Here is an 11,926-nt window from a genome sequence, read left to right as displayed (position 1 = left end):
GGCCCATATCCGATATGTCTGTAACCGAGGTGATTTAATGTTGTATATCTTCCGATTGTTTTTTGTCTTTTTACTCCGGTTCAGAACGCGCCCCAAACCTAGGTTATTATTAAAGACGCCGTTTGACAGATCTCTCGCGCGTGATCGAACTGCGCTAACTGGATGTTCAATATGGACGATACAAGAAACACTCAGGCGTATATACAATAGTTTTGGAAACTTAGTGCTGTTACTGCCTATATGTAGTGGCACCACTGTCTTTAATCAAACTATACAATACGCGTTTCCGAAATAATTCATTCAAACGCCAATTTCTGTGCATCTAAGGGAGAAAATGAGTATGAAAAATCAAACAGTAAATAAACATACAGTATCATCGCATGATCATAAAGGATCAAGTCACGCAGACTAGTCAATCTCACCTGGTAACAGTGTTGGATAGTGATATACAGAATGAAACTAAAATGATTATGCTCGGCACAAAAGACAATACATCCAGATAGGTCTCTATATGTTTATGTTGGTTATACATATATAGAGATCCATGTCAGAAAATGGTCTCCAAAATTCCCAGGTTACTACTAGACTATATTTGAAAGCAGATAGGAGCTTTAATACAAACATCACATTCAGCGGCGTAGCCAGGATTTCATCTTAGGGGGGGCGGTTAGTCTGCGAGGGAGCGAAGCGACCGAGCCCGAGCGAGCGGAGGGAGCGAGGGGGGGAGGGTGTGGGAGGGGGGTGTCCCCCCTCCCACGGTGAGAACTTTTTGCATTTTGATGTTGTAAATGGTGCAATTTGATGCATGTTTTTGCGCGTTTTATCGACGTGAAACAGTCCCACTTGTTTAAGGTAGCAGTTTATTTTGATGTAGATTATTATTGAACAATTTGCCTATAAAATGGTATAATTTAAATACACTTCTTGTATTGATTCTTTTCACTGAATATCATGAACGCGACTGAACCCGAGCGAGCGGAGCGAGCGGAGCGAGCGAGGTGGGAGGGGAGGGTGTGGGAGGGGGGGGGTGTCCCCCCTCCCACGGTGAGAACTTTTTGCATTATGATGTTGCAAATGGTGCAATTTGATGCATGTTTTTGCGCGTTTTATCGACGTGAAACAGTAACACTTGTTTAAGGTAGCAGTATATTTTGATGTAGATTATCATTGAACAATTTGCCTATAAAATGGTATCATTTAAATACACTTCTTGTATTAATTCTTTTCACTGAATATCATGAACGCGACTGAACCCGAGCGAGCGGGCCGAGCGAAGGGGGAGGGGAGGGTGTTGGAGGGGGGTGTTCCCCCTCCCACGATGAGAACTTTTTGCATTTTGATGTTGCAAATGGTGCAATTTGATGCATGTTTTTGCGTGTTTTAACGAGTTGAAACAGTCCCACTTGTTTAAAGTTGCAATATATTTTAGGGATTATCGAACAATTTGCCTATAAAATGGTATCATTTAAATACACTTCTTGTATTAATTCTTTTCACTGAATATCATGAACGCGACTGAACCCGAGCGAGCGGGCCGAGCGAAGGGGGAGGGGAGGGTGTGGGAGGGGGGTGTCCCCCCTCCCACTGTAAGAACTTTTTGCATTTTGATGTTGCAAATGGTGCATTTTGATGCATGTTTTTGCGCGTTTTATCGACGTGAAACAGTAACACTTGTTTAAGGTAGCAGTATATTTTGATGTAGATTATCATTGAACAATTTGCCTATAAAATGGTATCATTTAAATACACTTCTTGTATTAATTCTTTTCACTGAATATCATGAACGCGACTGAACCCGAGCGAGCGGGCCGAGCGAAGGGGGAGGGGAGGGTGTTGGAGGGGGGTGTTCCCCCTCCCACGATGAGAACTTTTTGCATTTTGATGTTGCAAATGGTGCAATTTGATGCATGTTTTTGCGTGTTTTAACGAGTTGAAACAGTCCCACTTGTTTAAAGTTGCAATATATTTTAGGGATTATCGAACAATTTGCCTATAAAATGGTATCATTTAAATACTCTTCTTGTATTAATTCTTTTCACTGAATATCATGAACGCGACTGAACCCGAGCGAGCGGGCCGAGCGAAGGGGGAGGGGAGGGTGTGGGAGGGGGTGTCCCCCCTCCCACTGTAAGAACTTTTTGCATTTTGATGTTGCAAATGGTGCATTTTGATGCATGTTTTTGCGCGTTTTATCGACGTGAAACAGTAACACTTGTTTAAGGTAGCAGTATATTTTGATGTAGATTATCATTGAACAATTTGCCTATAAAATGGTATCATTTAAATAATCTTCTTGTATTAATTCTTTTCATTGAATATCATGAACGCGACTGAACCCGAGTGAGCGGAGCGAGCGAGGGGGGAGGGGAGGGTGTGGGAGGGGGGTGTCCCCCCTCCCACGGTAAGAACTTTTTGCATTTTGATGTTGCAAATGGTGCAATTTGATGCATGTTTTTGCGCGTTTTATCGACGTGAAACAGTAACACTTGTTTAAGGTAGCAGTATATTCTGATGTAGATTATCATTGAACAATTTGCCTATAAAATGGTATCATTTAAATAGTCTTTTTGTATTAATTCTTTTCACTGAATATCATGAACGCGACTGAACCCGAGCGAGCGGAGCGAGCGAAGGGGGAGGGGAGGGTGTGGAAGGGGGGTGTTCCCCCTCCCACGGTGAGAACTTTTTGCATTTTGATGTTGCAAATGGTGCAATTTGATGCATGTTTTTGCGTGTTTTAACGAGTTGAAACAGTCCCACTTGTTTAAAGTTGCAGTATATTTTAGGGATTATCGAACAATTTGCCTATAAAATGGTATCATTTAAATAATCTTCTTGTATTTATTCTTACGCTGAATATCATGAACGCTGTCTGTTCAGCAATCAAACAGAAAAAGCATGCACACGAGGGTGTAGATAGGGGCATATCCCCTCCCACACGAAGTTGATTTTGCGTTTTCAGACCTGAAATTCAGCGATCTGGTGCAAATTTTTGGTGCAATATTTTTCATCGAAGTGTTAAAATCACGGAATTTAGCTTTTATTCCGAATGTGCACCATCTGTGTGTATATACATGTATAAAGTCTAGTGAGGTAGAGCTTAGGGGAAGGGGGATTCCCCCATTTTTAGAATTGAAATAAAGCGATCTGGGTATAGCCACAGTCTACTTCTATGCATGGCGGAAGGGGGGGGAGGGGCGTGCGAGCAGGGAGAAGGCGTGGGCGAGTATTATCTCCACCCTTCCCTTCCGATGGAGCTTTTGCCTTTTTAAGGTTGAAATTGAGATATCTCGTATACGCATATTTGATGGAATCAACATTTGGGAAATCACACACACAAAAAAAAAAATGATGGGGAGGGGGACTGAGGGAGGAAAGGGTCGATTAAAAGGGGAAATTCCCCTTATACATGAGGGAACCTAGTGATAAGTCTTGTGCACTCAGAATTATTCATAATTTTTTGGTAAATCTAAAAAGTGTACTACTAAGCTAGGGAAAGAGGCACAGAGGGGGAGGGTTTGGGAGGGGGATACCCCCTCCCAAGCACGAGAGATTTTGCATATTTTGAATTGAAATTCAACGATTTGGTGCACACTTTGAGTGAAATATTCAAAAAAAAATATCTTATTGATGAAAGGTTGCAAAGGAGACCGGCTTCATGTGCATGCATACAGTATACACGCATTTTTTTTTTCCGCCTCCCAAATCCCCGGTCCAAATCTTAGGGGGGGCGACCGCCCCCATCGCCCCCCCCCCTGGCTACGCCAGTGATCACATTATAGTCCATGGTCAAAAACGCGACACTAGTATCTTCATCGGCCATCAAACTGTCCTTCAGCTGTATATAGGCGCATTAAAGATATCCTCTGCACTCCAAAGATAAAAATGACAGGCGAAAAAAAATCAATGCAGAAGTCTAACGTTTAGCGTTAAGCCATAATAGCAGAGCTGGCTGTGGTATGTACGAAAATTGACTTCATGTCTGCATATATATGCGTATACGCAATAAAAAAAAAATGATTAGAACATTGTACACCATGTTGTTTTTAAATGCTTTATTCCTTCACCACCGCAGTGAACTTCGGCACTACCGATATTATCTTCGATCCCTTTGAATTGTTGTCATGCTCAAAGTTCAAACATTCTCTTCCCCCCCCCCCCTCTCTCTCTCTCTCCCTCTCCTTCTCTCTCCCCTCTCTCTCCACTGGCGGATCTACGGAGGGTTAGGGGGTTAAGCCCCGGTGGACTCCTTTTTTGTGTTTTTTTTTTTATTTTGTCTGGGTTTTAGGGGGTTAAACCTCCCCCTTTAGTTTTTCTGTTTTGTTTTTTGCTTGTCAGCGGATTGTTGGAATGGCAGTAAAATATGTTAATTATATTATTATTATCAATATTATTATTATTATTATTATTATTATTATTATCATTATTATTATTATTATTATTATTATTATTATTATTATTATCATTATCATTATCATTATCATTATTTTCATCATCTTCATTATCATCATCGTCATCATCATCATTATCATCATTTTTGCTTGTCAGCTGATTTTGAAGGAGAATAGGTAGCCAATGTGAAGACTACTGTTCTAATACACTTATCTGACAGTGGATCGCCTGTATTGTTCATTCTTTTTAAAGCTAGAATTGACATGTCTACCTACCTTCCTCTCTACTAACATACCTTTGGCTGTATATAGGTGACATCATTGATGTTTTGAGTTTTCTCTAGTTTGTCTACCCTCTCTACAAATGAAATTTGTAAGATCGCAACTGCTGATCTACACAAACATTGATAAAAAAAAAGGGGGAGCCAGTGTAGGAATCGAACCTATTCATGCTATTCGAGCAGCAGATGCGATTTAACAAGTTTTATGCCTCAACCTTCACTCCTTGCTTCAAAGTGACACCATTGTTAGAAGAAACTCTTAAACAATTTAAAGGCAGAATGGCCTGTTAGTTTGACCACTTTCACAGATCTCGTCCATTCAGTAAGACATTCATTGTTTCTTCACAATAACACTCAAACTTGGAAAAAGTGCAATTTGTTATTGCTGTGTTAATAAGTTCATGTGCTCAGTCATACATGTCCATTTGTAGGTATCACTTTATATAAAGAGGAAGACTTCTCCTTTCTTCGTAAGCAATGTTGCGCTCTCCATAGCTGACAACTATACGAAATAGCAGCCCTCCAAAATTGAGTAACCTTCTTTTTTTTTTTATATATATATATATATGTATACGCACTGTATAGTTATCCAAAAAGTGTACACATGTATACTACTTTTTCAGCAATATCCGTCAATTCGTCTTTCATCATGGCTAATCGGAGCGAATATACAGGAATGATATTACAGAAATTTGGGGTGCCGAGTGGACATATTATTACTTATTTCTGCAATTGTCTTCTTATAGCATTTCTCTTGTTTATATAAACCTTTTTCTACCATGACTCGTAAAACTAATACAATGAATTTCTCTTTAAGTACCAACGCATATTATTCTCTTATCAATCAGTCAACATTTACCTCCATAGTTCGCTGTTTATTTTGCCTTGCCTTTCTGTTTGTTTATATATCAATCTGTCACTTTTGTCATAGATTATATTACTCCATCTTCAACCTCATCTGCACTTCATGTCTTGTCTTGTATGTTTTTATATAATGTAAATAAAGCGAAGATAACAGCCCTTTCAGTCCCTTTCGTTTACATTGTTTTCGTCACTTTGAGACGAAGTACAGTAGTCCCAAGCATATCATTAAATTATGTTTCTGTTGTTTTTATGTGAACGCACACATGCAAATTAACACTAATTGAATACACTGGTTTATACTTGAAAAATAAACGAACTGTTAACATTTATTTTGTATTAAGTGTTGATAGAATAATGAATCTCTCTCGATGGGAGTGATGCTTTCGCAGCAGTTGAACGATATCGACAACATCTGACTTAGAATTTCATTAAGTGCCATAGTAAACAATATCAACAGAGCACTTCACTTGGCTCCTGTAGAGGGTTATTATGGAGAATGATTTTAGCAAAAAGTCGATAGAATTTGTGTGTTTTCAATTGAAGTGTCACATTCTTAAGAATAATGAATGTAAATTCTTATAATCATAAAACTGTAACTGCGTTGCAAAAATCATTGTTATGGAGTCCATGTCAAGAGAGGGCGGTATACATTGTAAATGGGACCTGGGGTCATGAAAGTCTTGTGAGAGAGTGACTTTTCGCTCATAAAACACACTTATGAGAGGCTTCATCGAACATATAACTTTTTTTTTACTTCTCTTTGACATCCTCACGTAACTATATACACATGAGCGACTTTGGCCATTTCTGATATTTATGTAAAGACTTTTATGTGTCATGACTTCATGAAACGAATCCCTGGTTTTACTTGAAAACACCACCATGGCAATGAATAATATCTTTAGCGTTTCTCACGATTTCTGTGGAGAGAGAAAAACCAATTCATTCAAGCATAATTATGGCACAATCAAAGTGCCTGGTTGATGCCGTTTGCTGCCTTTTGCTAGGAGTAGTCACGAGGGCGTAGGGTCGGCATCATTCGCCCGTTTCTTGTGTGGGTGGATTATTGGGGGACTTGACTTGACTGGGTTAAGCACCCTCTTTGCGATGAATGAATGCGATGAAATGGAAAAGGATCTTTTTGGTGCGTAAACTCACACACAGGTATATCTATACGAGGGACAGAGAGAAAACCGATAAACGATTTGGAACAGTGGCTTATTATGAAATTCTCCGAGTGTTTGTAAGTTCAGTTCGTGACTTTTGTCTGTTTGTGGGGTTTCACGCAACGCGTTTAATAAACAGAAAGATCTGTCTGTCCGGTGGAGTCTTTTATTTATTTATTGTTTTTTTTTGACGTTGTCGCTCTCTTCCGTAGAGGAGGGGATCCGTGAAGCCAGACGCAGTCTCCGCCGAACATATCCCCGACGACCAGATACAGACCGATCTTTCGGTCAACGCGGTTAAATGCCCATACACAATGTTTCAATCGATTTTAAATCATCTGTTCCACTGAGACAGTACTGTTGACCCTTTGTGTGTGTTGAGTGTTAGTGGCATTTAGCATTGTATACACACCGTCGATTGTACCTAGCGTAGACAGGTTATTTCTTCTGTGAATATACACTCTGTTTATTATACCGAACGATTTCGTGAGAAATCGGATCGCCGTAAAAAAACAAAACAAAAAAACAAAAAACAAAAACAAAAAAAAACCACCAAAAAGTTGGTGTGTAGCAAGCAACGTGTACAAATAATCCTTTCATAAAAAGAACATACGGAGTGGAAAGAAACCCTTCATGACAGCCTGCAACCAGAGTAAAAGCAGCATAAATGCAGGCACTCAAATTCGTTAATCATCACGCAATTTCAAGTAGTTGCAATCAGAGTTAACTAAGAATGTGACATCAAGGAAATGAAAACGGGAAAGAATTAAATGAGAATGAGAAAGAAAAAATACGAAAAGAGGGGGAAAAAGAAAAAATGAAAGAGATGAAAGATAAAGCCAGAAATTTGACCGTAAATATTGCGTAGGTGTGTGTATGTATGTGTGTATGTTTAAAGTGTATATTGGGTCCTGACACGACTGGATTTGTTTCTGCTTCGATTAAGAAAACACATGCATTTTTAAGTAGTGAAACAGAAGGACCTCTCTACATTTTTTTTTTTGATGAACCCCTCGAAAATTCTAGGACTGAACTGAAACAAGTTGATTACTTAGATATGAAGCACGAATTACATTCGGATCGTAGGTGTATTAATTCTTTCTTCTTCTTCTTCTTCTTCTTCTTCTTCTCCTCCTCTTCCTCCTCCTCCTTCAAGTTCAAGTTCAAGTTCTTCCTTCTCCTCCCCCTCCTCCATATCCTCCTCCTCCTCCTTCTTTTCTTTTTCTTTTTCTTCTTCTTCTTCCAGTATAGTACAGTCCCACTGGCGTAGCCAGGGGGGGGGGGGGGGGGGCGATGGGGGCGGTCGCCCCCCCTAAGATTTGGACCGAGGAGTTGGGAGGCGGAAAAAAAAATGCGTGTATACTGTATGCATGCACATGAAGCGGGTCTCCTTTGCAACCTTTTTCATCAAATAAAATATATTTTTTTGAATATTTCACTCAAAGTGTGCACCAGATCGTTGAATTTCAATTCAAAATATGCAAAATCTCTCGTGCTTGGGAGGGGGATACCCCCTCCCAAACCCTCCCCCTCCCGCTCGCGGAGCTTTTTGCTTTTTAGAATTGAAATAAAGCGATCTGAGTGAACTTTTCTTTGCATGGCGGGAACCGAGGGAACAGGAAGAAGTTTGGCGTTTAATCGCCACTCTTCCCTTCCTCAGCCCCATCTTTTTATCTTTTTACCAAGGCTGAATTGAGATATCTCGTATACGCATAATAATGTTGATTCCATCAAATATGCTTATTATGCGTATACGAGATATCTCAATTTCAGCCTTAAAAAGATACAAGCTCCATCGGAAGGGAAGAGTGGAGATAACACTCGCCAACGCCTTCTTCCTGTTCCCCCCCCCCCCCCGCCATGCAAAGAAGTAGACTGTGGCTATACCAAGATCGCTTTATTTCAATTCTAAAAACGCAAAAGCTCCGCGAGCGGGAGGGGGAATCCCCCTTCCCCTAAGTTCTACCTCACTAGACTTTATACATACGCACAGATGGTGCACATTCGGAATAAGAGCTAAATTCCGTGATTTTAACACTTCGATGAAAAAGTGTTGCACCAAAAATTTGCACCAGATCGCTGAATTTCAGGTCTGAAAACGCAAAATCACCTTCGTGTGGGAGGGGATATGCCCCTATCTACACCCTCGTGTGCATGCTTTTTCTGTTTGATTGCTGAACAGACAGCGTTCATGATATTCAGTGTAAGAATTAATACAAGAAGACTAGTGTGTTTGAATTATACTGTTTTATAGGCAAATTGTTCAATAATAATCTACAATAAAATATACGGCAACCTTAAACAAGTGGGACTGTTTCAACTCGTTAAAACACGCAAAAACATGCATCAAATTGCACCATTTGCAACATCAAAATGTAAAAAGTTCTCACCGTAGGAGGGGGGACACCCCCTCCAACACCCTCCCCTACCCCCTCGCTCGCTCAGCTCGCTCGGGTTCAGTCGAGTTCGTGATATACAGTGAAAAGAATTAATACAAGAAGTGTATCTAAATTATACCATTTTATAGGCAAATTGTTCAATAATAATCTACACTAAAATATACTGCTACCTAAACAAGTGGGACTGTTTCACGTCGATAAAACGCGCAAAAACATGCATCAAATTGCACCATTTGCAAAATTAAAATGCAAAAAGTTCTTACCGTGGGAGGGGGGACACCCCCCTCCCACACCCTCCCCTCCCCCCTCGTTGGCTCCGCTCGCTCGGGTTCAGTCGCGTTCATGATATTCAGTGAAAAGAAATTAATACAAGAATTGTATGAGTGTATTGGAATTATACCATTTTATAGGCAAATTGTTCAATAATAATCTACACTAAAATATACTGCAATCTAAAACAAGTGGGACTGTTTCACGTCGTTACACGCAAAAACATGCATCAAATTGCACCATTTGCAAAACCAAAATGTAAAACTTCTCACCGTGGAGGGGGGAAACCCCCCTCCCACACCCTCCCCTACCCCCTCGCTCGCTCCGCTCGCTCGGGTTCAGTCGCGTTCATGATATTCAGTGAAAAGAATTAATACAAGAAGTGTATTGGAATTATACCATTTTATAGGCAAATTGTTCAATAATAATCTACATCAAAATATACTGCAATCTTAAACAAGTGGGACTATTTCACGTCGTTAAAACACGCAAATACATGCATCAAATTGCACCATTTGCAAAATCAAAATGTAAAAAGTTCTCACCCTCCCCTACCCCCTCACTCGCTCCGCTCGCTCCGCTCGCTCGGGTTCAGTCGCGTTCATGATATTCAGTGAAAAGAATTAATACAAGAAGTGTATTTGAATTATACCATTTCATAGGCAAATTGTTCAATAATAATCTACACTAAAATATACTGCTACCTTAAACAAGAGGGACTGTTTCACGTCAATAAAACGCGCAAAAACGTGCATCAAATTGCACCATTTGCAACATCAAAATGCAAAAAGTTCTTATCGTGGGAGGGGGGACACCCCCCTCCCACACCCTCCCCTCCCCCCTCGCTCGCTCCGCTCGCTCGGGTTCAATCGCGTTCATGATATAAAATATACTGCAATCTTAAACAAGTGGGACTGTTTCACGTCGTTAAAACATGCATCAAATTGCACCATTTGCAAAATCAAAATGTAAAAAGTTCTCACCGTGGGAGGGGGAAAACCCCCCTCCCACACCCTCCCCTACCCCCTCGCTCGCTCCGCTCGCTCGGGTTCAGTCGCGTTCATGATATTCAGTGAAAAGAATTAATACAAGAAGTGTATTGGAATTATACCATTTTATAGGCAAATTGTTCAATGATAATCTACTCTAAAATATACTGCAATCTTAAACAAGTGGGACTGTTTCACGTCGTTAAAACACGCAAATACATGCATCAAATTGCACCATTTGCAAAATCAAAATGTAAAAAGTTCTCACCGTGGGAGGGGGGAAACCCCCCTCCCACACCCTCCCCTACCCCCTCGCTCGCTCCGCTCGCTCGGGTTCAGTCGCGTTCATGATATTCAGTGAAAAGAATTAATACAAGAAGTGTATTGGAACAATACCATTTTAAAGGCAAATTGTTCAATGATAATCTACTCTAAAATATACTGCAATCTTAAACAAGTGGGACTGTTTCACGTCGTTAAAACACGCAAATACATGCATCAAATTGCACCATTTGCAAAATCAAAATGTAAAAAGTTCTCACCGTGGGAGGGGGGAAACCCCCTCCCACACCCTCCCCTACCCCCTCGCTCGCTCCGCTCGCTCGGGTTCAGTCGCGTTCATGATATTCAGTGAAAAGAATATTTGAATTATACCATTTTATAGGCAAATTGTTCAATAATAATCTACACTAAAATATACTGCTATCTTAAACAAGTGGGACTGTTTCACGTCGATAAAACGCGCAAAAACATGCATCAAATTGCACCATTTGCAACATCAAAATGCAAAAAGTTCTTATCGTGGGAGGGGGGACACCCCCCTCCCACACCCTCCCCTCCCCCCTCGCTCGCTCCGCTCGCTCGGGTTCAGTCGCGTTCATGATATTCAGTGAAAAGAATTAATACAAGAAGTGTATCTAAATTATACCCTTTTATAGGCAAATTGTTCAATAATAATCTACATCAAAATAAACTGCTACCATAAACAAGTGGGACTGTTTCACGTCGACAAAACGCGCAAAAACATGCATCAAATTGCACCATTTACAACATCCAAATGCAAAAAAGTTCTTACCGTGGGAGGGGGGACACCCCCCTCCCACACCCTCCCCCCTCGCTCGCGCGCTCCGCTCGCTCGGGCTCGGTCGCTTCGCTCCCTCGCAGACTAACCGCCCCCCCTATACCCCTTTCCCGCTGCCCGTCTCGGTGAACCACCGAGAGGTTCCCCGGTGAATTCACCGGGGAACCTCTCGGTGAAAGTTTGAGTGCCGTCGTTTCACACTGCTCTCGGTGAAACTTTCCCCTAGACGGGTTTTCTGCTCGCAACGTGGGTGATCTTATGTACTTGAGTTTGTTGTGCATCTGCGATTTGGTTTTTTCGATCCCATGTTCAGCAAGTTTTCGGAGGAGGGACTCGTACGCGGCAGCGTCAGCCGACGTCCCGCTCAGTTCTTCGTTCACTGCTGCCTCGCTACGTACTCTCTCTTCGTCTTTGGTCCACACTCCAGCCGTTTGCAAAATTCCCTCAAATTTCAACAGCACAAAACGTCAACGGATTTCTCCTGC

Source organism: Diadema setosum, chromosome 16 (genome assembly GCF_964275005.1).
Source record: "Diadema setosum chromosome 16, eeDiaSeto1, whole genome shotgun sequence".
Classification (NCBI taxonomy): domain Eukaryota; kingdom Metazoa; phylum Echinodermata; class Echinoidea; order Diadematoida; family Diadematidae; genus Diadema; species Diadema setosum.
The sequence above is the reverse complement of the archived record's forward strand: the minus strand, read 5'-3'. Positions refer to the sequence as shown.